The sequence below is a fragment of the Rana temporaria genome, chromosome 6 (assembly GCF_905171775.1).
Source record: "Rana temporaria chromosome 6, aRanTem1.1, whole genome shotgun sequence".
Classification (NCBI taxonomy): Eukaryota; Metazoa; Chordata; class Amphibia; order Anura; family Ranidae; genus Rana; species Rana temporaria.
In genome coordinates this window covers 204,936,639-204,961,808 of record NC_053494.1, presented here as the reverse complement: position 1 = coordinate 204,961,808, position 25,170 = coordinate 204,936,639, and the positions used below count along the sequence as shown (strand labels likewise).

Genomic DNA, 25,170 nt, shown 5'->3' with positions numbered 1-25,170 from the left:
CTCTTCGCTGTTTAGCTCAGGGGTGTCAGACTATTCATTGCGGGCCGCATCGGCATTATGGTTGCCCTTGTATCTATAAAGCCTCGCACACGCGATCGGATATCCATCGGACAGATCTGTGAATTTCTGTCCGAAGGGCGTTCGCCGTGAACTTGTCTTGCATACAGACGGCAGAACATTTTCAGCCAACATTCACGAAACTACGTTGTTTTCCAGCTCTTTAGCGCCACCCTTTGGGCAACTTCTGCTAATGTTTTGTTATGGTTAGCATTGCTTCTAGGGATGCGCCGATACATATCGGCCGAAAACAGCTGTTTTGGCGACATGCCGAAACAGCTTAAAAATTTACGATAATGCTGTGTTATGGGCATCGGGTGCCCGTAAAAAAGATGGCCGCTGGGCTGTCACGGCTCAGTCCGAGTGCACTGCACGAGCCAACGAGTGTCACTGCCAAAGTGTCCCTCCTGAGTCCTCCTGACTCGATCGGCTATTTAAAAATGGCGCCGGGTGGCGCCATTACGTAACTGCGCATTCGCCGGATACAAGCTTTCCCGAGCCCGATTCCGGCCGGGCTCGTGCAGTGCACTCGCCATAGGCAGAGGACGGAGCCGTGATAGCCCAGTCCTGCCCAGCACAGCCCTGAGCCCAGCACAGCCCTGAGCCCAGCACAGCCAGGTCCAGCTTTAAGGTAATAAAGAAGCCGTGTGGCAGTAGGTGATGGTGGCAGGAGGTGGTGGGGGCATGAGGTGATGGTGGAAGAAGGTTATGCTGGCACTGTTGCAGGAGGTGGGTGAGGTGATGGTGGCAGAAGGTAATGCTGGCAGGAGGTGGTGGGGGCATGAGTTAATGGTGGAAATGGTAATGGTGGCACCATGGCAGGAGGTAGGTGAGGTGATGGTGGCAGGAGGTAGTGGGGCAGGAGCTGATGGTGTCAAGAGCCTATTGTGGCAGGAGGTGGGGGTGGTGGGTGCAGGAGGTGGTGGTGAGAGCAGGAGGTGATGGTGGCAAGAGCTGGCAGGAGGTGATGGTGGCAGGGGGTGGTGGGGGCAGGAGCTGGCAGGAGGTGATTGTGGGGGTGGTGTTTTAACATACAATTACCGTATTTACCGGGGTGTAGCGCGCTCCCGCGTATAGCGCGCACCCCTAAACTTGACCCGGATTCCTGTGAAAAATTTTTTTTTTTGTACTTACAGTTTTGGTGTCTTCCGCTGCGTCCATCGGCGGCCTCGTCGGGTCCGGCGTCCGTCTGCGGCTTCGGGTGTCCTCTTCGTCGGGTCCGGCGTCCTTCTGCGGCGTCCTCCCCGCTCGTTTCGAATACTCGAGTTTGAATACTGCGCCGACATATACCGAGCGCAGTACACTCGTGTATCGTCGGGCAGGCTCGGCTACTCTCGTGGTGACACGAGAGGCGCCGAAACTGCCTGAAGATACACGAGTGTACTGCGCTCAGTATATGCCGGTGCAGTATTCAAATTCAGCGCGGGAAAGCGGGTATCGGCGTATACCGCGCACCCACGATTTTTCCCTGATTTTCAGGGCAAAATAGTGCGCGGTATACGCCTATAAATACAGTATAAAAAAGAAAAAGAAAAGTAATTTTCGGTTTCGGCCTGACATTCTTTTTTTATTTCGGTTTTATTTCGGTTCTGAAATTTCCATTTCGGTGCACCTCTAATTGCTTCTGAGCATGCGTGTTTGTACTTTGGATTTTAGTCTGACGGACTTGTGCACACACGATCGGATAATCCGAAGGAACACATTTGTTGTCGGACAATTTGAGAGCATGACCATCCAACATTTGTTGTCTGAAATTCAGATATAGCAACCCGGTAAATAGACATCACAGGGATCCTTTATTGAATCTTCCAGGGTGAAAAGTTCCAAGATACATAGAAACACTGACGCGTTTCACCCCCTGAGGGCCTTAGTCATAAACATGTACAAGCTCCGGCACACAGTAGAAGAAGTATTGGGGTAGATTGCTTGGAGGGACCTATAAGGCTCCTGATTGTCTCTGCAGCAGCGAGAAGTCTTGACTCAGGACGGCACCTCATACATGTTGAAGAAAATCTCGCCAGTGATGGACGCGCTGATCGCGCTGATATTGGGGCTCATTAATGTCCAGACAGCAAGAGTGCAGCTTGATGCTTTCACTTAACACCCAGGAGACGCAGACTCTCTGAGCGGCAGACAGCAAATCAATTCTCCTATTGACAGGTGTGCTTGATAGATAAGAAGCAGGAAAGTCCGATGTCAGCGCGGTGTACGGCCATGACATCGAGGAAAGCGTCTGCTGCTTCCCCACTTTCAATTGTGCCCGTGAAATAGTATCTCCCATCGAAAAAAAAATGCCTTTCTACGATGTGCGCATGCGCTATGGTGACGTGATCGGGAAATCAGCTGGAGTGCCCTTCCGCCCTGTGCATGCGCGGGCACTTTTCGACGGAGGGCGCTATTCGGTAGAACACTGGAGTCTGTTAGATGCTGAGACCAGGGGAGATAGAGATGAGGGGGTGCGGCAGCTGTACTACAGAGAAGTTCAGGATCTGTAGGAGGAGTTCTGTCCTGCTCTCTGCTGCCCACTGTTGAGCACAGCCTCTCTGCAGCTGCATGGAGAAGCGCAGGATCTGGCAGAGGAGATCTGTCCTCCTCTTTGCTGCTGACTGCTAAGACGAGGTGAAGGTGGAGATGAGAGGGGTGCTACAGCTCTAGGAGAGGTGCGGGGGGGGGGGGGCCACATGAAATGGCTTAGTTGGGCCGTGTTAGGCCAGCGAGCCTTGTGTTTGACACACGTGTTTTAGATAGACGGATCATTATAAAAGGTAGCAAAAAGGGAAGTACAAAGTAGAGAAGAGACTATGGGGGGCTATGTAATAAAATATGTGATGTGCAGATGTCTTCACACAGGCGCTATGAATGATTGCAGTATTTATTGTAATATGATTATGTCCTGTGATCGTCCCCATCTAGTGGACATAATGCTGTATTTTCCTGAAATACCTTAATATAAATACCACATTATAACCACTGGGTGGTGCTGATGATCATTGGAGATGGTCATATTGAAAAAATATGGCAATCATCCATGGTGCTTGTGCAAATGCTTACAACATCCTCCGTAAAGTTTCTTCCCCAGCATGTGCAGTGACTGGCGGCTCCCGCGCGCATGCGCAGGAGTGACAAGCGACAGTCACAGAGCCGGCCCCCATAAGGAAGAGGGGCGAAGATGCATACTAGCCCATTATGCTTTTACTTTGCAGGGGAATAAAGAGGAAGTAAAACCCAGTGGGCTGGATTCAGGTAGATTTGCGCTTTTTTTACGGAGGCGCAGGGCAACGTTTTTGCCCTGCGCCCCCGCAAATTTACTGCGCTGCCCTTGATTCACGGAGCAGTAGCTCGGTAAATTGCGTGGGCGCGCCGGCAAAATGCCCGGCGTAAGCGCGCGCAATTTAAATGATCCCGTAGGGGGCGGGAATCATTTAATTTAGGCGCGTTCCCGTGCCGATCGTAGAGCGCATGCTCCGTCGGGAAACTTTCCCAACGTGCATTGCGCCAAATGACGTCGCAAGGACGTCATTTGCTTCAAAGTGAACGTGAATGGCGTCCAGCGCCATTCACGAATCACTTACGCAAACTACGTAAATTAGAAATTTCGCGACGCGGGAACGACGGGTATATGTAACATTGGCTGCCCCTGCTAATAGCAGGGGCAGCCTTACGAGAAAACCGCCGTACGGAAACGCCGTAAACTGCGTACGCAGGGCTCGCGTAACGTTGTGAATCGGCGTTAGTATGCAATTTCCTCTTTAATCTATATGTAAAACCAATCACTTGTAGCCCTTTAATATCTTTGCATTGACATTCATCCTGAACAGCACCTTAACGCACTAAGACAACACACATGCGTTGCAAAAATGTGTCCATATTTGGCGAAAAACAAAATATGCATCTATTATTTTATTTTTTCTACAAGAGCCTGCCAAGTATTGCAGCCAGGATCAGTGAAGGGCAGTTGCAGTGTAAGGCACTGATCACCACACTTATATTCCATTGAGGACTATAAGTCCATCTGCTGCAGTGGCAGATGGGACTTGTAGTTCATTCATTCACTACAGACCTCTGTGAATCAATGACACGTATGTACAGGCTGAGAGCCACACAGCTGCACCTATTACAAAAGTAACAGCAGCTACAGGGGGGGGGGGGGGGGGGGGGGGGGGGGGTAGGAACTCCTGCATGATGTCATGGAAGGAGGTGGGGGGTGGGATCAGTGATGTAACACATGTTGCAAAAGGTGGAATCACCCTTTAAAGGGATACTGGGGCTGGGAGGAAGGGGGGTTATAGATTGACTAGGAGAGGAGACATATTGTTGTTCCTACGCAGTAGGAACAAACGAGATGGCTCCTCTCCTCTGACCAGGGCCGCCATCAGGGGGGTACAGGCAGTACACCTGTAAGGGGCCCAGAGGTCCCCAGGGGCCCAGATGGAAACCCCCCTTTTTTTGTAAGGGGCCCGGAGGTCCCCAGGGCCCCAGATGGCAACCTCCCCTTTTTTTTATAATTTTTTATATATATATATAAATATATATCTATATATATATATTTTATTTTTTTTTCTCTTTTTATTAAAGGGCCCGGAAGTCACCAGGGCCCCAGATGGCAACCTCCCCCTTTTTTTGTATGTATGTATATATATATATATATATATATAATTTTTTGATATTTTCTTTTTATTTATTTATTTTTGTTTTTATTAAAAGGGCCAGAGGTCCCCAGGGCCCCGGGTGGCAACCCCCCTTTTTTTATATAATTTTTTATATATTTTTGTATTTCTTTTCTTTTATTAAAGGGCCCAGAGGCAACCCCCCCCCCCCTGTTTCTCAATTCACGCCCCCCCCCCCCCACCAGGGGGCCCATGCCTGAAGCTGTGTAAGGGGCCCCATAATTCCCGATGGCGGCCCTGCCTCTGACAGCACAGGGATTTGTGTGTCTACACACGCAAATCCCACGTGGCCGGCAGCGAGGGGTCCCTCACCGTGCAGCGGGCGCGCGCCCTCTGGTGGCCGTGTCCAATCCCGGCTGATCACAATGTAAACAGGAAGAGCCATTGATCGGGTCTTCCTCACTCGCGTCTGACAGACGCGAGTAGAGGAGAGCCGATCGGTGGCTCTACTGACAGGGGGGTTCACGCTGATTCTTTATCAGCGCAACCCCCCCTCGGATGCCCCCACTTCTCAATTTGAGGCGGCGGCACCCCCCCCCCCCCGGTTCTCTGCACCAGGGGGCCCATGCCTGAATCTGTGTAAGGGGCCCCATAATTCCTGATGGCGGCCCTGCCTCTGACAGTACAGGGATTTGTGAGTCTACACACGCAAATCCCACGTGGCTGGCAGCGAGGGGTCCCTCACCGTGCAGCGGGCACGTGCCTTCTGGTGGCCGAATAAGGGTAGGACGTACCCGTAAGGTCGGGAACCAGTTAAGATGCAACACCACATGCCAACGCATGTCACTGCACATGTGTTTTCCTGAGCTGAACAGACACATTTCAGTGTAAACGGAGTAGCGTACTGAAGAAGGACAATGTTCTAAATACCTCTGCAGGGTCTAAATAAATAAGACACAGGGGTAGATTCAGAGATACGCCGCGTAATTGCTAAGTAGCGCCGGCGTATCTACTTTCTGTATTCAGAAAGCTAGATACGCCGACTTTAGTCTAAGATACGACTGGCATAAGTCTCTTACGCCGTCGTATCTTAGGGTGCATTCTGACGCTGGCCGCTAGGTGGCGCTCCCATAGATGTCAGCGTAGAGTATGCAAATTACATACGTACGCCGATTCACGAACGTACGTGCGCCCGGCAGTAGTTTTTTACGTCGTTTGCGTACGTCGTTTTCGTCGTAAGGCTGCTCCTGCTATTAGGAGGCGCAGCCAATGTTATGTATGGACATCGTTCCCGCGTCGCGATTTGAAATTTTTACGTTGTTTGCGTAAGTCGTCCGTGAATGGCGCTGGACGCCATTTACGTTCACGTCGATACCAATGACATCCTTGCGACGTCAATTACCGCATGCAACGCAGTACGTTCAGCGCGGGAACGCGCCTAATTTAAATGATCCACGGGATCATTTGAATTACGCGCGCTTACGCCGGCCACTTTTACGCTGCCGCAACTTTACAGGCAAGTGCTTTGTGAATCAAGCACTTGCCCGTAAAACTTGCGGAGGCGTAACGTAAATGTCATTCGTTACGCCACCGCAGTTTTGCGCGCCCCTACCTGAATCCACCCCACAGTCGGCAACCTGGTAAATAGACATTATATGGATCATTTAGTGAATATTCCAGGGTTAAAAGTTCCAAGATACATAGAAACTCTGACGCATTTCACCCCCTGAGGGCCTTAGTCATAAACATGTACAAGTCCGGCACACAGTAGTAGAAGTATTGGGGTAGATTGCTTGGAGGGACCTATAAGGCTCCTCATTGTCATGACTCAGGACGGCACCTCATACATGTTGTAGAAAATCTCGCCAGTGACGGACGCGCTGATATCGCTGGTATTGGGGCTCATTAATGTCCAGACAGCAAGAGTGCTGCTTGATGCTTTCACTTAACACCCAGGAGACGCAGACTCTCTGAGCGGCAGACAGCAAATCAATTCTCCTATTGACAGGTGTGCTTGATAGATAAGAAGCAGGAAAGTCCGATGTCAGCGCGGTGTACGGCCATGACATCGAGGAAAGCGTCTGCTTCTTCCCCACTTCACCCATGAGATTTTCCTTCTCTGTATATCATGACAGTACGTTGGTATTTTAAGCTGAACTACAGACTTCCCTACAGTCTTGCACAGTTGTACAAGGCCCTTCTTCTGGACTGAAATTACTTACTCTGATTTCACTGCACACTGTGAGCTTTTTACAGTGTGCATTACAAGCTGAAGCAAGTCAGATGAAGCTCGCCTCATTTCCTGACTGGAGGATGTCCGGCATCATCGTAGCCCTTTCCTCCCCAACTTGGCCTTTTGGCTAAGATCAAGTGTAGTATCTGTTCTTATCAGTTGCCAGAGGAGGCGCTGTGATGACTGTCCCGTGGTTAGGGAGGCGGCTGTGCAAATCCTTTGGTGTAATGGTAACCCAGAGGCAGAGGCGTTGCTAGGGGGGTGCGGTCCGCACCGGGTGACACCCGCTAGAGGGGTGACACCATCCCGTTTTTTTTTTTTTTTTTTTTAGTTTTTTTAGCTGACATGCCCAGCCTGCCCTGTGCAATCCCAGCCTGCCCTGTACCACCCCAGCCTGCTCTGTGTCACCCCAGCCTGCCCTGTATCACCCAGCCTGCCCTGCATCACCCAGCCTGCCCTGTACCACCCCAAACGGCCCTATACCACCCCAGCCTGCCCTGTACCCCCCCAAACAGCCCTGTACCACCCCAGCCTGCCCTGTACCACCCCAGCCTGCCCTGTACCACCACAGCCTGCCCTGTACCACCCCAGCCTGCCCTGTACCACCCCAAACTTTCCCATGCCATCCCAACTTGCCCTGTGCCACCCTAACTTGCCCTATACCACCCCAACCTGCCCTATGCAACCCTAACTTGCCCTATACCACCCCAAACTACCATATATCACCCCAACATGCCCTATACCACCTTAACCTGTCCTATACTACCCCACTACATCAACCTGCCACTATACTACCCTAACCTGCCACTATACTGCCCTATACTATCATTTACAGGGGCTGGTTTGGGGTGCGCCCCATGCGCTGCCTGCTTGGTGCTGGGCAGCCTAGACAGAGGGGGGGTGACACCATGTTTTACCGCACCGGGTGACACCAACCCTAGTGACGCCACTGCCCAGAGGGTTATTACTGGTGGACCGAAACCAGAGTAGGCCAGGAGTAGGTCCATCTGGGAATGCTGGAAAGGGAACCCCTGGTGGTGAGGATGGGTGCTGCGCTGTTCTGGCCGAAGGCGGGGTCTTCCTGGTCTTTGGGCTAGGATTGGTGTGCTCTCTGTTCCTGTCATCGTCCGATGGAGGAGCTGTCACCCTAACCTTTGGGCGGGTCGGGGGGGTTGCCATGCAAATCTACTGGTATGATGGGTGCCTGGAAGGCTAGTGTCGGTGGAGGCCGTAACTGGAGGGGTTCTTCCTGAGAAAACCAGAAGGGCTCACTATCTGGCAAGGATGGGTGCTGCACTGGTCTGGCCGAAGGCCGGCTGGCTCGACCGGTCTTTTGCTAGGATTGGTGTTGTCTCTGTTCCTGTCAGCGTCCGGTGGAGGAGCTGTCACCCCGACCTTTGGGTGGGTCAGGGTGTTGCTATCATAGGCGTGCGCACAGGGTGTGCCTGGGCACACCCTAATCACCCTGTGTGGCACAGATTGCCCTGGCTGCCTAGGCCCCCTCCCCTCTATGTCCCCCCTGCAGTGCTTCTGGCTTCCCTCCTCTCCTTTCCCGCAGAATGCTGCGGCCGATCGTTTCAGGATAGAGAGCTGGGAAGGGGCCAGTAAATATGTAATTTAGCAGCCCCTTCCTTTTCTAAATAAGCATGACTTATTGGTAATGATCATTCACTGTGTTCATACATAACCGAACAATAGTAAACTGTTTACTATGCTTTAGTTTGTGAATGAACAGGAAGCCGCTCAGCACAGAGCACTTCCCATTCATTCAATGTCCAGTGCAGCTGAGGATTCGGAGAAAGGGACTGGGCAATCTCTGTCCTCAATCCCTTCCTTTGTCTCAAAAGTGAGAAGGTTTGAGCTGTGAGGTGCACACCCGAATGCAATAGGCTGCGCACACCTTATGGCTGCCATGCAAATCTACTGGTATGATGGGGGCCTGGAAGGCTAGTGTCGGTGGAGGCCGTAACCGGAGGGGTTCTTCCTGAGAAAACCAGAAGGGCTCACTATCCGGCGGAGGCTCTTTATCACGTGATCAGCCGTGTCCAATCCCGGCTGATCACAATGTAAACAGGAAGAGCCATTGATCGGGTATTCCTCACTCGCGTCTGACAGACGAGAGTAGAGGAGAGCCGATCGGTGGCTCTACTGACAGGGGGGTTCACGCTGATTGTTTATCAGTGCAACCCCCCCTCGGATGCCCACACTGGACCACCAGGGAAGACGCCAGGGCCACCAGGGAAGGGGGCAACATGTGGATGGCCAGGTACATCCCCCATGGCCATCCACATGTAAAAAAATAAGCACAATAGATGCCAATCAATGCCCACAAATGGGCACTGACTGGCAAAAATGAGTTAATAAACAAGTGATGCCCAGCAATGCCATCAGTGCCACCCCTCAGTGTCCATCAGTGCCACCCCTCAGTGTCCATCAGTGCCACCTCCCAGTGCCCACCTATCAGTGCCCATCTGTGCCACCCATCAGTGCCACCCATAAGTACCCATCAGTGCCACCCATAAGTACCCATCAGTGCCGCCTATGAGTGCCCATCAGTGCCGCATACCAGCGCCGCCTATCAGTGCCCATCAGTGCCACCTATCAGTGCCACCCCATCGGTGCCCATCAGTGCCGCCATATCAGTGCCTGTAATTGAAGAAGAAAACTTACTTATTTACAAAAAAAATTAACAGAAAAAAATAAAAACTTTATTTTTTTAAAAAAAATTTGGTCTATTTTTTTTGCTGTTGCGCAAAAAATAAAAATCGCAGAGGGAATCAAATACCACCAAAAGTTCTATTTGTGGGAACAAAATTATAAAAAAATTGTTTGGGTACAGTGTAGCATGACCGCGCAATTGTCATTCAAAGTGCGACAGCGCTGAAAGATAAAAATTGGCTTGGGCAGGAAGGTGCGTAAGTGCCTGGTATGGAAGTGGTTAAAGAAGCCTGTGGTGTATGTGCCCCTGGAGTGGCAGGCCAGGGGTGCCGTAACTTCACTGTGAGGGAGGGTCACGTGTTTTGCGGCACCAAGGTCTTTAGACAGGTATCTGCACTCCCCTCCCCCCTGAAAGGTGTCAAATGTGACACCGGAGGGGGGGAGGGTTCCGATCAGCGGGACTCCACTTTAGGGTGGAGAACCGCTTTAACTGCCTTCACTGCATAGAGAACCGCAGAGTGTTTTTGTACAACAAGTACAGATATATTCTTCAGCCAGTAGATGGCAGTGTTGACAAGTTTGTAGCTGCTCTATGGCAAACTGTCTTTTCTCTGTATAATAAAGTTTCCGGTGTTCCGTCAGATTAGGTGACCCGTCAGAAAGTGTAATGAAAGTGACATTTTATCGCTGCCATCTTGCTACACCCCGTACCTGTCCACAGTAAGGATACCGTGAGAAGGGGGCAAGCGGACATCTTGTTACACCCAGCGGCCATAGCTTCCAACTGTCCCTGATTTTGAGGGACTGTACCTGATTTGGAGCAATGTCCCTCTGTCCCTCATTCCTCCTCATTTGTCCCTCATGTTGATCTGATCTATATAGATGTATATAAAATGCACTTTTTATCTTTCAAAAAGTGTTTCCCAGTGCTAAACCTTTCATCTGATTTATAAATTGCTGCATTTGTTAATTCCAAGAGCCAATATAAAGAAATAGTAGTGGAAAAAAAAGCACTTGTGGGTTTAACCAATCGTATTGTTTTGTACAATTCTCCTTTAAGGGGGCGTGGCAAAGGGTGTGTCCTATGCCTGCATACTTTTTCTGATAGGTGTCCCTCATTCCCATCTCAAATAGTTGGGAGGTATGCCCACCGCCACCGGAGTTTTGCATTTTACACTTATATTTAACAGTATAGTGAGGTTATATAGTGAAATGCAGTACTTACAACTCTCTATGAATGTTTAGATGTTGTATTTTAAAAGCAGCGGCAAGCCTGCTGATCTCACAGGTTTGCTAATCAGACAGACAGAGTTCTAAGTACAGTGGAACCTTGGATTACGAGTATAATCCGTTCCAGGAGAATGCTCGTAATCCAAAGCACTGGCATATCAAAGTGAGTTTCCCCATAGAAGTCAATGGAAACTAAAATAATTTGTTCCGCACTGACTTCAATGGCATGCAATACCGCATGTGGCCAGAGGTGGGGGGGGCGAGAGAGAGCCTCGGAAAGGCGTGGGGACAGCTCAGCTGAGCTGAACTCGAAAAAACCTTGTAAGGGCTCGGGAAGTGAGTATTTCCAAGTTTTTCTGAGCATTTCCAAATGGCTCCGGCACCCCCCCCCCCCCCCCCACCTCAGGCCAAACTCGCAAACTGAGTCAGTTTTTTTTTTAAATACAGTGTTTGTATTGCAAAACGCTTGTTAACCACGTTACTCTCAATCCAAGTTTTTTTTTTTACTGTACTGTATTTCACTATATAAACTCAGTTTACTGTTTTAAAAAAAAAAGTGTGGAATGCAAAACTCCGGTGGGTGTGAGGCCCCGTACTCACGACCAAACATGTCTGCTGAAACTGGTCCGCAGGCCAGTTTCAGCAGACATGTTTGGTCGTGTGTGGGCGCGAGCGGGCCGAATTCCAGCAAACATTTGCCCGCCGGGCCTTTTCCCAGCGGACAAATATTCCTGGACGTGTTTTAAAACAGTCCGCTGGAATCCTGCCCGCTCGGACATGTACGGTCGTCAGTACAGACCTACCGTACATGTCCAGGCGCCCGCCGTCCCTCGCATGCGTCGAATGACTTCGACGCATGCGTGGAAGCATTTTAAAGGCGGGCCGCCCACGTCGCTGCGTCATTGTCGCGGCGACACCGCGTCATCGACGCGGCGACACCGCGGACACGCCCCGCGTATTGTTTACGCGCGGACTTCTGTACGATGGTGTGTACAACCATCGTACAGAAGCCCTCTGGCAGACATGTATGGTGAAAACGGTCCGACGGACCGCTTTCACCATACATGTTTGGTCGTGAGTACCCGGCCTAACAAGATGTCCGCTTGCCCCCTCCTCACTGTATCCTTATTGTAGATGAGTGCGGGGTGTAGCAAGATGGCGGCGATGAAACGTCAGTTCCGTTACACGTTCTGACAGGTCGCCTAATCTGACGAAACACTGGCTAGCAGTTAAAGCAGAGCTCCACCCAAAAGGGGAAGTTACACTTGTTTACACCCTCCCCCCCACCCACTGCCACATTTAGCACTTTTTTTTTGGGGGGGGGGGGGGGTGGGTTTCTGGTTTTGACAGCTGATCCCATAATAGAATATCAGGACACTTTACCCAAGGGCTCAGCACTCCTCCCTTGTACTATTACTCAAGTGGCAATGTAGCTTGGCAGGGTGAAATATAAAAGTGGATGAGCAGATCTACTAATCTTCTTGGTCATAGTACTGAAAACTTAGCAATTTGGCTGGAGTTCCACTTTAACCACTTGCCGACCAGCCGCCGCAGTTTTACTGCGGAAGCATGGCTCAGCCGGGCGAAACTACGTTATGTTACGTTGCTTCGCCATGTGGCCACTAGGGGCGCGTGTGCGCCGCCAGGAGGCATGTGCGCCCGATTGATGCTCGCCCTAGGAGCCGATGCGAGTGCCCAGCGGGCAAGATGACCCCCAGGCACCCGCGATCGCTCATGATACAGCGAGAACCAGGAGCAGTGTGTGTAAACACGCAGCTCCCGGTTCTTTCAGGGGAGAAATTACTGATCATGTGTTCATACAATGGTATGAACAGCGATCTGTCATTTCCTCTAGGTCATTCCCATCCCCCCTTCAGTTAGAACACAGAGAGGGAACACAATTAACCCCTTAGTCGGCCCCTAGTGTTAACCCCTTCCCTGACAGTGACATTTTTACAGTAATCAGTTTATTTATATAGCACTGATCGCTGTAAAATTGTCAATGGTCCCAAAAATGTGTCAAAAATATATCCGCCATAATGTCGCAGTCCCGATAAAAATTGCAGATCGCCACCATTACTAGTAAAAAAAAAAAATGATAATAATAGAAATGCCATAATTCTATCCCCTATTTTGTAGACGCTATAACGTTCGCGCAAACCAATCAAAATATGAATGCTCCTGTTATTTACATATGAATGCTGTCGTCATTTACATATGAATGCTCTTGTTATTTACATATGAATAAAGATTATTTACATGTAAATACATTGTCTGCAGGTGAGTCATCTATACACAACAATAGGGCAGAGCTGGGCAGCATTAGAAGCAGCACTTCACACTGAGATATCAGGACACAGCACGGGACTAAAACATCAAGAGACAAAAGAATTTAAAGCGGTGGTTCCCCCTTAAAAACAACTTTTTTTTATTCCACTGCCCCCCCACATTCCATCACGATTAAGGCACATATTTTTTTTTTCCTGCTGTACATACCTTACTATTGCATATTCACCCGTGCATCCGGGTTGCGAGTCCCGCGGGAGTGGGCGTTCCTCTCATGCTGTTGATGGACGTTTTGCCCAAAAACGACCTCTCCCCCCGTCGCGTAAGCCGCGTCACGGTTGGCGAAAGGAGCCGAACGGCGAGTCGGCGCTATACTGCGCATGCGCATCGCCGTTCGGCTCCTTTCGCCAATCGTGACGCGGCTTACGCGACGGGGGGAGAGCTCGTTTTTGGGCAAAACGTCAATCAACAGCATGAGAGGAACGCCCACTCCCGCGGGACTCGCAACCCGGATGCACGGGTGAATATGCTGTAGTAAGGTATGTACAGCAGGAAAAAAAAAATATGTGCCTTAATCGTGATGGAATGTGGGGGGGCAGTGGGATAAAAAAAAGTTGTTTTTAAGGGGGAACCACCGCTTTAAACTGGGATAGTTGGCAAGTATGAGGCAGCTGCTTTGGGCCCCACAACAATGACAGGGCCCAGGGCAGCTGCCCCTTTTCCCCTGCCTTAAAGACGGCCCTGCCCACGGCCTACGGAGGAAGATAAGTAACGGGAACGCTTAAATGATTTGTCTGTACAGGAGAGAGTTTCCAGGAACAGTTTGAGACGACTGATGATCACAACAAAAAGAAGAGAAGGAAGATGGAGCTCTGGGGAATAGTTGGGAGGAAGAGCTGAATTGATGGAGGGTAAAACATTTACACGCAGCAATTTGGAAAAACGGAGAAACAGCAGCCGCAGCATTACGTTTCTACACATGTGAGATGGCGGCATTTATGTCCAGCTTGGCCACATCCAGCCGCAGAGCGAGAGAGGCAACTCAATGTGGGAATCGAATCAAACAATTCTAATAAATAATATATGATATTGAGCGGTCTGTCTTGAACGGGGTTCCGTGGTGTCCTAAGGTTTTGTCAGAGGTGGCGAGGAGTTCCTTCAGCAGGGAGCATGTTCTTCTGACTCTCAGATAGGTAAACGCTCACACCAATGACTCTTTGGCCCCATTCACACCTAGGCGTTTTTACGCCTGAAGCGCACTGCTCACAAACGCCAGAGGGGAGAATTAACATTATTCCCTATGGTGACTGTTCACACCTGAACGCCTGAACGCCCAAACGCCTGTCGCACGAAGCTCAAACAAGTCCCGGATTCGCGCGACAGCGGCGTTTGAGCGTTTTTTTTCCCCCATAGAAAGTAATGGGAAACGCGCGTATTGAGCGTATCGCGCGACAACGGGCGTTTGCTATGGGCGTTTCGTCGCTTTAATCAATAGAACTTGTCGCCCATGCAGAAGATTAAAAAAAATCTACCAACATAGCAACAAGTGATGAAAAGATGATAATTTTTCCTATTGGCTAAAATAAGAAACGCCGAAGTACAAAAACGTCGCACGACGCTGTATGCAAACGCGCAAATAAGCATGAATACGCGCGAAAAAAAACGACCGAACGCCCTACGCTCAGGTGTGAATGCAGCCTTTAGGTATCTTAGTTACATACAGGGGTGGACTGACAACTCATGGGGCCCCCGGCAATAGAAGATTATGGGGCCCCCGGGCTTATAGATGGCCACCACGCCAGGAGTCATTGCATAGGCAGGGCAGCTAAAATCTCAGGATTTTCACATCAAAAGCATGTCGGTTTTGGACATATCAGGGACAGAGGTAAAAAAAACACAGATTTTTACATACTGTCCCTGGTTTTATTGAGCCTGACAACCCTGATGGGGCCCCTTAGTGGCATAGGGCCCTCGGGCAATGCCCGAGAGTCCCAATGGTCAGTCCGCCCCTGGTTACATAGTAGGTGAGGTTGAAAAAAGACACATCAAATCCAACCTATGTGTGCGATTATATGTCAGTATTACATTGATATCCCTGTATGTTGTGGTAGTTTCTTGAAACTATTGATGCCCCCCCGCTGAAACCACTACTTGTGGAAGGGAATTCCACATCCTTACCGCTCTTAGGCCTCGTACACACGATAGGTTACCCGAGGACAGCGGTCTGATGGACCGTTTTCATCGGTCGAAACCGATCGTGTGTGGGCCCCATAGGTTATTTAACCATCGGTTAAAAAAAGCCAACTTGCTTTAAATTTAACCGATGGATTCCTAACCGATAGAAAAAAAACGATCGTTAGTAGGCACAACCATCGGTTAAAAATCCACGCATGCTCAGAATCAAATCGACGCATGCTTGGAAGCATTGAACTTCGTTTTTTTCAGCACGTCGTTGTGTTTTACGTCACCGCGTTCTGACACGATCGTTTTTTTAACCGAGGGTGTGTAGGCGTGACGGACCATCAGTCAGCTTCATCGGTTAACCTATGAAAACGGTCCATCGGTCCGTTCTCATTGGATGGACCGATCGTGTGTACGCGGCTTTACAGTAAAGAACCCTCTACGTAGTTTAACCCTTTCATGAATAAGACTATTTCTGACATTTGGTGTTTACAAGTTAAAATCCATATTTTTTTCTAGAAAATTACTTAGAACCCCCAAACATTATATATATATATATTTTTAGCAGAGAATCTAGAGAATAAAATGGCGATTGTTGCAATATTTTATGTCACAAAGTTATTGTGCAGCGGCGTTTTAAACGCAACATTTTGGGAAAAAGTTATTTTCATGAATTAAAAAAAAATGAAAAAGTAAAGTTAGCCCAATTTTTTTGGTATAATGTGAAAGATGATGTTATGCCGAGTAAATAGATACCAAACATGTCACGCTTTATAATTGCACGCACTCGTGGAATGGCGACAAACTACGGTACCTAAAAACCTCCATAGGTGACGCTTTAAACTTTATTTAGGTTAGAGTTACAGAGGAGGTCTAGTGCTAGAATGATTGCTCTCGCTCTGACGATTGCGGCGATACCTCACATGTGTGATTTGAACACCATTTACATATGTTGGCGCAACTTACAAATGCGTTTTCTTTGTTTCGCGAGCTACCGGGGAGGGAGGTGCTTTAAAAAAAAAATGTTTTCTTATTTCTTTTTATAATATTAAATTGTGTTTAACCACTTAACATCCGCCTGCCGTCAAATGACGGCGGGCGGAATGCTCTTTTGTTCCGACAGGACGTCATATGACGTCCTGTCAATTAAAGCCTCTAGGGCGCGTGCGCGCCGCCGGCGGCACGCGCACCCGTCGCGTCACTGGGAACACAGTGCGCATGCCCGGCGGCCGCGATGGCCGCCGGGCACTCGCGATTGCCCAGTAACTGAGCAGGGACGTGGAGCTCTGTGTGTAAACACAGAGCTCCACGTCCTGTCAGGGAGAGAGGAGACCGATCTGTGTCTCTTGTACATAGGGACACAGCATCGGTCACCTCCCCCAGTCACCCCCTCCCCCCACAGTTAGAACACACCCAGGATACACATTTAACCCCTTCCCCGCCCCCTAGTGGTTAACCCCTTCCCTGCCAGTCACATTTATACAGTAATCAATGCATTATTATAGCACTGTTCACTGTATAAATGTGAGTGGTCCCAAAAATGTGTCAAAAGTGTCCGATGTGTCCGCTATAATGTCGCAGTCCCAAAAAAAAAACACAGATCGCCGCCATTCCTAGTAAAAAAAAAAAAAAAAAAAAAATCATTATGTCCCCTATTTTGTAGGCAATATAACTTTTGCGCAAACCAGGTTATTGCGATTTTTTTATTTTTTTACCTAAACTGAGAAAAAAAAAATATATTTTTTAAAAAAATTGGATATTTGTTATAGCAAAAAGTAAAAAATATATATATTTTTTTAAATTGACGCTCTTTTTTTGTTTATAGCCCAAAAAATAAAAACCGCACAGGCGATCAAATACCACCAAAAGAAAGCTCTATTTGTGGGGAAAAAAAGGACGTCAATTTTGTTTGGGAGCCACGTCGCACGACCGCGCAATTGTCAGTTAAAGCGACGCAGTGCCGGAAGCTAAAATCTCTTCTGGGCAGGAAGGGGGGGTGTATGTGCACAGTAGGCAAGTGGTTAAGAAAAAAAAAATTTGATTACTTTTATTGCTGTCACAAGGAATGTAAACATCCCTTGTGACAGTAATAGGTGGTGACAGGTACTCTTTATGGAGAAATCGGGGGTCTAAAAAAACTCCAATCCTTCCTTTGCACTTCAAAGTATTCAGATCGCTGAAAACGTTGATTCTGAATACTGTGTATTTTTTTAAATCCGGCGCCATTGGCAGGCAGATTAACCTGGAAGTGACGTCATGACACCGCTTCCGTGTTTACATTGCAGAGACTGAATCAAAGCCGTTTATATCTTCGTTCCAGTCTTGGGACGAGACACTGGAGGCGGCGGCGGATGGTAGATCGGGTCTCCCAGTGGGACGGGAGGCCCGGTCAGAGCAGCGGGAGGAGGCGGGAGAGAGGGGGGTGTCCCCTCCCGCTCCCCCGGCATAACAACCGAGCGGCTTTTAGCCACATCGGTTGTTATGCCTGGATAGCCAATCGCCGGCTCTAAACAATGGTACCGGGATGATGCCTGCAGCTGCGGGCATCATCCCAGTATAACCCCCGAAAGCCAAGGATGCATATATGCGTGCGCTCGGCGGGAAAGGGTTAAGGTTAAACCTCTTTTCTTCTACTTTTAGTGAATAGCCGTGTGTCTTGTTAAACTCCCTTCCGCAAAAAAGTTTTCTCCCTATTGTGGAGTCACCAGTGCGGCATTTGTACATTGAAATCATCTCCCCTCTCAATCGTCTCTTCTCCAGACAGAATAAGTTCAGAGCTCACAACCTTTCCTCATAACTAATCCAGACCCTTTATTAGCTTTGTTGCCCTTCTTTGTACTCGCTCAATTTCCAGTACATCCTTCCTGAGGACTGGAGCTCAGAACTGAACAGCATACTCCAGGTACGGCCGGACCAGAGTCTTGTAGAGCGGGGGAATTATCGTTTTATCTCTGGAGTTAATCCCCTTTTTAATGCATGCCACTATTCTGTTTGCTTTGTTAGCAGCAGCTTGGCATTGCATGCCATTGCTGAGCCTATCATCTACTAGGACCCCCAGCTCCTTTTCCGTCCTAGATTCCCCCAGAGGAATCTAGGATGGAATCTGTAAGGAACATTCCAAATGATCGCCATTGTAAGGGACATTCTTCCCACTGATCGCCAATGTAAGGATCATTCTTCCCACTGACCACCAATGTAAGGGACATTCTTCCCACTGATCGCCAATGTAAGGGACATTCTTCCCACTGATCACCAATGTAAGGGACATTCTTCCCATTGATCGCCAATGTAAGGGACATTCTTCTCACTGATCACCAATGTAAGGAACATTCTTCCCACTGATCACCAATGTAAGGAGCATTCTTCCCACTGACCACCAATGTAAGGGACATTCTTCCCACTGATCACCAATGTAAAGTGCATTCTTCCTACTGATCACCAATGCAAGGAACATTCTTCCCACTGATCACCAATGTAAGGGACATTCTTCCCACTGATCACCAATGTAAGGAACATTCTTCTCACTGACCACCAATGTAAGGAGCATTCTTCTCACTGATCACCAATGTAAGGAACATTCTTCCCACTGATCACCAATGTAAGGAGCATTCTTCCCACTGACCACCAATGTAAGGGACATTCTTCCCACTGATCACCAATGTAAGGGACATTCTTCCCACTGATCACCAATGTAAGGAGTATTTTCCCACTGATCACCAATGTAAGGGACATTCTTCCCACTGACCACCAATGTAAGGAGCATTCTTCCCACTGATCACCAATGTAAGGGACATTCTTCCCACTGACCACCAATGTAAGGGGCATTCTTCCCACTGATCACCAATGTAAGGAACATTCTTCCCACTGATCACCAATGTAAGGAACATTCTTCCCACCGATCACCAATGTAAGGAACATTCTTCCCACTGATCACCAATGTAAGGAACATTCTTCCCACCGATCACCAATGTAAGGAACATTCTTCTCACCGATCACCAATGTAAGGAACATTCTTCCCACCGATCACCAATGTAAGGAACATTCTTCCCACTGATCACCAATGTAAGGAACATTCTTCCCACTGACCACCAATGTAAGGAGCATTCTTCCCACTGACCACCAATGTAAGGAGCATTCTTCCCACTGACCACCAATGTAAGGAGCATTCTTCCCTTTGACCACCAATGTAAGGAGCATTCTTCTGTCTGACCACCAATGTAAGGCACATTCTTCCCTTTGACCACCAATGTAAGCAGCATTTTTCCCACTGACCACCAATGTAAGGAGAATTTTTCCCACTGACCACCAATGTAAGGAGCATTCTTCCCACTGACCACTAATGTAAGGAGCATTCTTCCCACTGACCACTAATGTAATGAGCATTCTTCCCACTGACCACCAGGTGGGCACAAATGCTGCATATGATTGGCACAGAAGCTACATATGATGAGCACAGAGGTTGCATATGATGGGCACAATGGCTGCATATGATTGACACAGAGGCTGCATATGATAGGCACAGAAGCTGTATATGGTGGGCACAGAAGCTGCATATGATGGGCACAGAAGCTGCATATAGTGGGCACAGAAGCTGCATATGATGGGCACAGAAGCTGCATATAGTGGGCACAGAAGCTGCATATGATGGGCACAAAGGCTGCATATGATGGGCACAGAAGCTGCATATGGTGGGTACAGAAGCTGGAGCACAGAGGCTGCATAATATGGGCACAGAGGCTGCATATGGTGGGCACAAAGGCTGCATATGGTGGGCACAAAGGCTGCATATGATGGGCACAGAGGCTGCATATGATTGGCACAGATGCTGCATATGATGGGCACAGAAGCTGCATATGGTGAGCACAGAAGCTGAATATGATGGGGCACAAAAGCTGCATATGATGGGGCACAGAAGCTGCATATAGTGGGCACAGAAGCTGCATATGATAGGCACAGAAGCTGCATATAATGGGCACAGAAGCTGCATATAGTGGGCACAGAAGCTGCATATGGTAGGCACAAAGGCTGCATATGATGGGCACAGAAGCTGGAGCACAGAGGCTGCATAAGATGGGCACAGAGGCTGCATATGGTGGGCACAAAGGCTGCATATGATGGGCACAGATGCTGCATATGATAGGCACAGTGGATGCATATGGTGGACACAGAGGCTGCATATGATGGGCACAGAGGCTGCATATGATAGGCACAGAGGCTGCATATGATGGGCACAGAGGCTGCATATGATGGGCACAGAGGCACAGAGGCTGCATATGATGGGCACAGAGGCTGCATATGATGGGCACAGAAGCTGCATATGATGGGCACAGAAGCTGCATATGGTGGGCACAGAAGCTGCATATGATTGGCACAGAAGCTGCATATGGTGGGCACAGAAGCTGGAGCACAGAGGCTGCACATGATGGGCACAGAGGCTGCATATAGTGGGCACAAAGGCTGCATATGATGGGCACAGAGGCTGCATATGATGGGGCACAGAGGCTGCATACGATGGGCACAGAGGCTGCATACGATGGGCACAGAGGCTGCATATGATGGGCACAGAGGCTGCATATGATGGGTACAGAGGCTGCACATGATGGGCACAGAGGCTGTATATGATGGGCACAGTGGCTGCATATGGTGGGCACAGAGGCTGCATATGGTGGGCACAGAGGCTGCATATGATGGGCACAGAGGCTGCATACGATTGGCACAGAGGCTGCATATGGTGGGCACAGAAGCTGCATTTTATGGGCACAGTGAGGCTGCAATTTATGTTTTTCAGTGTTTTTCAGTTTGCGCCCCCAAAAATGTTGAGCACCAGCCGCCACTGTAAAGAACACATTAAGATAAAAACCTCTTTGTGGCTAGGTTGACATCTATGCATGTCGGGAACATGCTCAAAATCATACGACTTCCTGACACAAACAGTACTGCGCTTCAGCGTGGTGCATTTTTAGAAACAAGTCAGGGCTTCTTTTCCGCGTTCATCGCACATAGGGCAGTCCATTGAAATGAATAGGCTGCCCTACACGTGATGACGTACGTTAGGTTGCACCTGTAGATTGAACCAAGCCCAAGTTGGCTGAGTGTATTTCTGCCAATCAAACATTAGATAGAACAGAGACCCCTTTAGATAAAACGGGTTGCAGGCATCAGGGGTATGATAAGCAATTAATTCAGCTTTTATTCCTGTAACCCGCATGGAAAATCCAGAAAAAATGCAGTTTTGACATCCTCGCCGAGATGCTCGTCAGCGGTCCAGCGAAAAGCATCGCAAACCTGTTCTCTAAGCCATGCTCTTCTTTCAGTCTCTCCTCCCTTGCTCGCTCCCATGTCTGCGCCCTCCCCTTCTCTCTCCATCCCCCATCCCTCCCCCTGGCTCTCAAAACCATTGTATTCCTGACTTGGCTCCTGCTTTGGGAGCGGCAGCAACACAATTAGTGGCTACTGAGATTTGGCATCCATCGGCCGCCGGTCTGCCTAGATCCTCTTATCCGCCTTTTGCCACTACGTTCCTTTTGTCTCTACCATTGGACCATCCTGGATGCCCAGCACTGGCTTGCTCTCGGCTGCATCAGGAGCCAAGGAAGTATAGCGAAGCTTGGTCCGGGGGGGTCCCTTTCTTCTCTTGTCCCCCCACCCCATTCACAGACATGAAGAAGAGTTGGATCAAAAGACGCTCTCAGGTAAGGGAGGAGAGAGGGGAGGGAGGTGGATGGGTAGAGGAGGGGACTGGTAGTGATGGGACAGACATGGCATTAGAGAATAGGTTGGGTACAAAGGGGATTTGCCAGGCCAAGTGGTTTTATAGAAGGCTAAAGTGAGTATTTTATAGGGTCATCAGAACCCCCCCCCCCCCGATAGCGGTAGAGCACATTGCCCCAATCTACACACAATCCTTTACGACATTACAATCTGATGGCGCCAATCACACTCCTATTACCGAGACAACTGATACAAAACCGATTTAATGACACAGCTTGGATGTTCCACCAGCCAAGCTGGCCCTGCACTTCTTGTAGCCAACGTAGATAATGGAAGCAGATTGATTAGCATAGTCGGTACACCCGGCACAGAAACACTGGACGCATGGCAGATGCCTCTTATATAATACTCTTATCGCCGGAATTGTGCTTAGGCTCAAACAAATCTCTCATACCGTACAACTACAGCCGAGCACTGGCCATACACTGACCCGAAATACACCAAATTCTCTCATACCGTACAACTACAGCCGAGCACTGGCCATACACTGACCCGAAATACACCAAATTCTCTCATACCGTACAACTACAGCCGAGCACTGGCCATACCCTGACCCGAAATACACCAAATTCTCTCATACCGTACAACTACAGCCGAGCACTTACCATACACTGACCCGAAATACACCAAATTCTCTCATACCGTACAACTACAGCCGAGCACTGGCCATACACTGACCCGAAATACACCAAATTCTCTCATACCGTACAACTACAGCTGAGCACTGGCCATACACTGACCCGAAATACACCAAATTCTCTCATACCGTACAACTACAGCCGAGCACTGGCCATACACTGACCCCAAATACACCAAATTCTCTCATATCGTACAACTACAGCCGAGCACTGGCCATACACTGACCCAAAATACACCAAATTCTCTCATACCGTACAACTACAGCTGAGCACTGGCCATACACTGTCCCGAAATACACCAAATTCTCTCATACCGTACAACTACAGCCGAGCACTGGCCATACACTGACCTGAAATACACCAAATTCTCTCATACCGTACAACTACAGCCGAGCACTGGCCATACACTGACCCGAAATACACCAAATTCTCTCATACCGTACAACTACAGCCGAGCACTGGCCATACACTGACCCGAAATACACCAAATTCTCTCATACCGTACAACTACAGCCGAGCACTGGCCATACCCTGACCCGAAATACACCAAATTCTCTCATACCGTACAACTACAGCCGAGCACTTACCATACACTGACCCGAAATACACCAAATTCTCTCATACCGTACAACTACAGCCGAGCACTGGCCATACACTGACCCGAAATACACCAAATTCTCTCATACCGTACAACTACAGCTGAGCACTGGCCATACACTGACCCGAAATACACCAAATTCTCTCATACCGTACAACTACAGCCGAGCACTGGCCATACACTGACCCCAAATACACCAAATTCTCTCATATCGTACAACTACAGCCGAGCACTGGCCATACACTGACCCAAAATACACCAAATTCTCTCATACCGTACAACTACAGCTGAGCACTGGCCATACACTGACCCGAAATACACCAAATTCTCTCATACCGTACAACTACAGCCGAGCACTGGCCATACACTGACCCGAAATACACCAAATTCTCTCATACCGTACAACTACAGCCGAGCACTGGCCATACATTGACCCGAAATACACCAAATTCTCTCATACCGTACAACTACAGCCGAGCACTGGCCATACACTGACCTGAAATACACCAAATTCTCTCATACCGTACAACTACAGCCGAGCACTGGCCATACACTGACCCGAAATACACCAAATTCTCTCATACCGTACAACTACAGCCGAGCACTGGCCATACACTGACCCGAAATACACCAAATTCTCTCATACCGTACGACTACAGCCGAGCGCTGGCCATACACTGACCCGAAATACACCAAATTCTCTCATACCGTACAACTACAGCCGAGCACTTACCATACACTGACCCGAAATACACCAAATTCTCTCATACCGTACAACTACAGCCGAGCACTGGCCATACACTGACCCGAAATACACCAAATTCTCTCATACCGTATGACTACAGCCGAGCACTGGCCATACACTGACCCGAAATACACCAAATTCTCTCATACCGTACAACTACAGCCGAGCACTGGCCATACACTGACCCGAAATACACCAAATTCTCTCATACCGTACAACTACAGCCGAGCACTGGCCATACACTGACCCGAAATACACCAAATTCTCTCATACCGTACGACTACAGCCGAGCACTGGCCATACACTGACCCGAAATACACCAAATTCTCTCATACCGTACAACTACAGCCGAGCACTGGCCATACACTGACCCGGAATACACCAAATTCTCTCATACCGTATGACTACAGCCGAGCACTGGCCATACACTGACCAGAAATATACCAAATTCTCTCATTCCGTACAACTACAGCCGAGCACTGGCCATACACTGACCCGAAATACACCAAATTCTCTCATACCGTACGACTACAGCCGAGCACTGGCCATACACTGAACCGAAATACACCAAATTCTCTCATACCGTACAACTACAGCCGAGCACTGGCCATACACTGACCCGAAATACACCAAATTCTCTCATACCGTACGACTACAGCCGAGCACTGGCCATACACTGACCCGAAATACACCAAATTCTCTCATACCGTACGACTACAGCCGAGCACTGGCCATACACTGACCCGATATACACCAAATTCTCTCATACCGTATGACTACAGCCGAGCACTGGCCATACACTAACCTAAAATACACCAAATTCTCTCATACCGTACAACTACAGCCGAGCACTGGCCATACACTAACCTAAAATACACCAAATTCTCTCATACCGTACAACTACAGCCGAGCGCTGGCCATACACTGACCCGAAATACACCAAATTCTCTCATACAGTACAACTACAGCCGAGCAGTGGCCATACACTGACCCGAAATACACCAAATTCTCTCATACCGTACAACTACAGCCGAGCACTGGCCATACACTGACCCGAAATACACCAAATTCTCTCATACCGTACAACTACAGCCGAGCGCTGGCCATACACTGACCCGAAATACACCAAATTCTCTCATACCGTACAACTACAGCCGAGCACTGGC

General features: G+C 49.0%; 1 protein-coding gene and 1 pseudogene across 1 annotated transcript in view; both read left to right on the top strand.

The window, feature by feature from the left end:
- SPEG (striated muscle enriched protein kinase) overlaps window positions 1–25,170 on the top strand; it is a 382,864-nt gene that overhangs the window by 90,322 nt on the left and 267,372 nt on the right. The window lies entirely within an intron of this gene.
- Window positions 7,005–7,118, top strand: LOC120944539 (annotated as a pseudogene).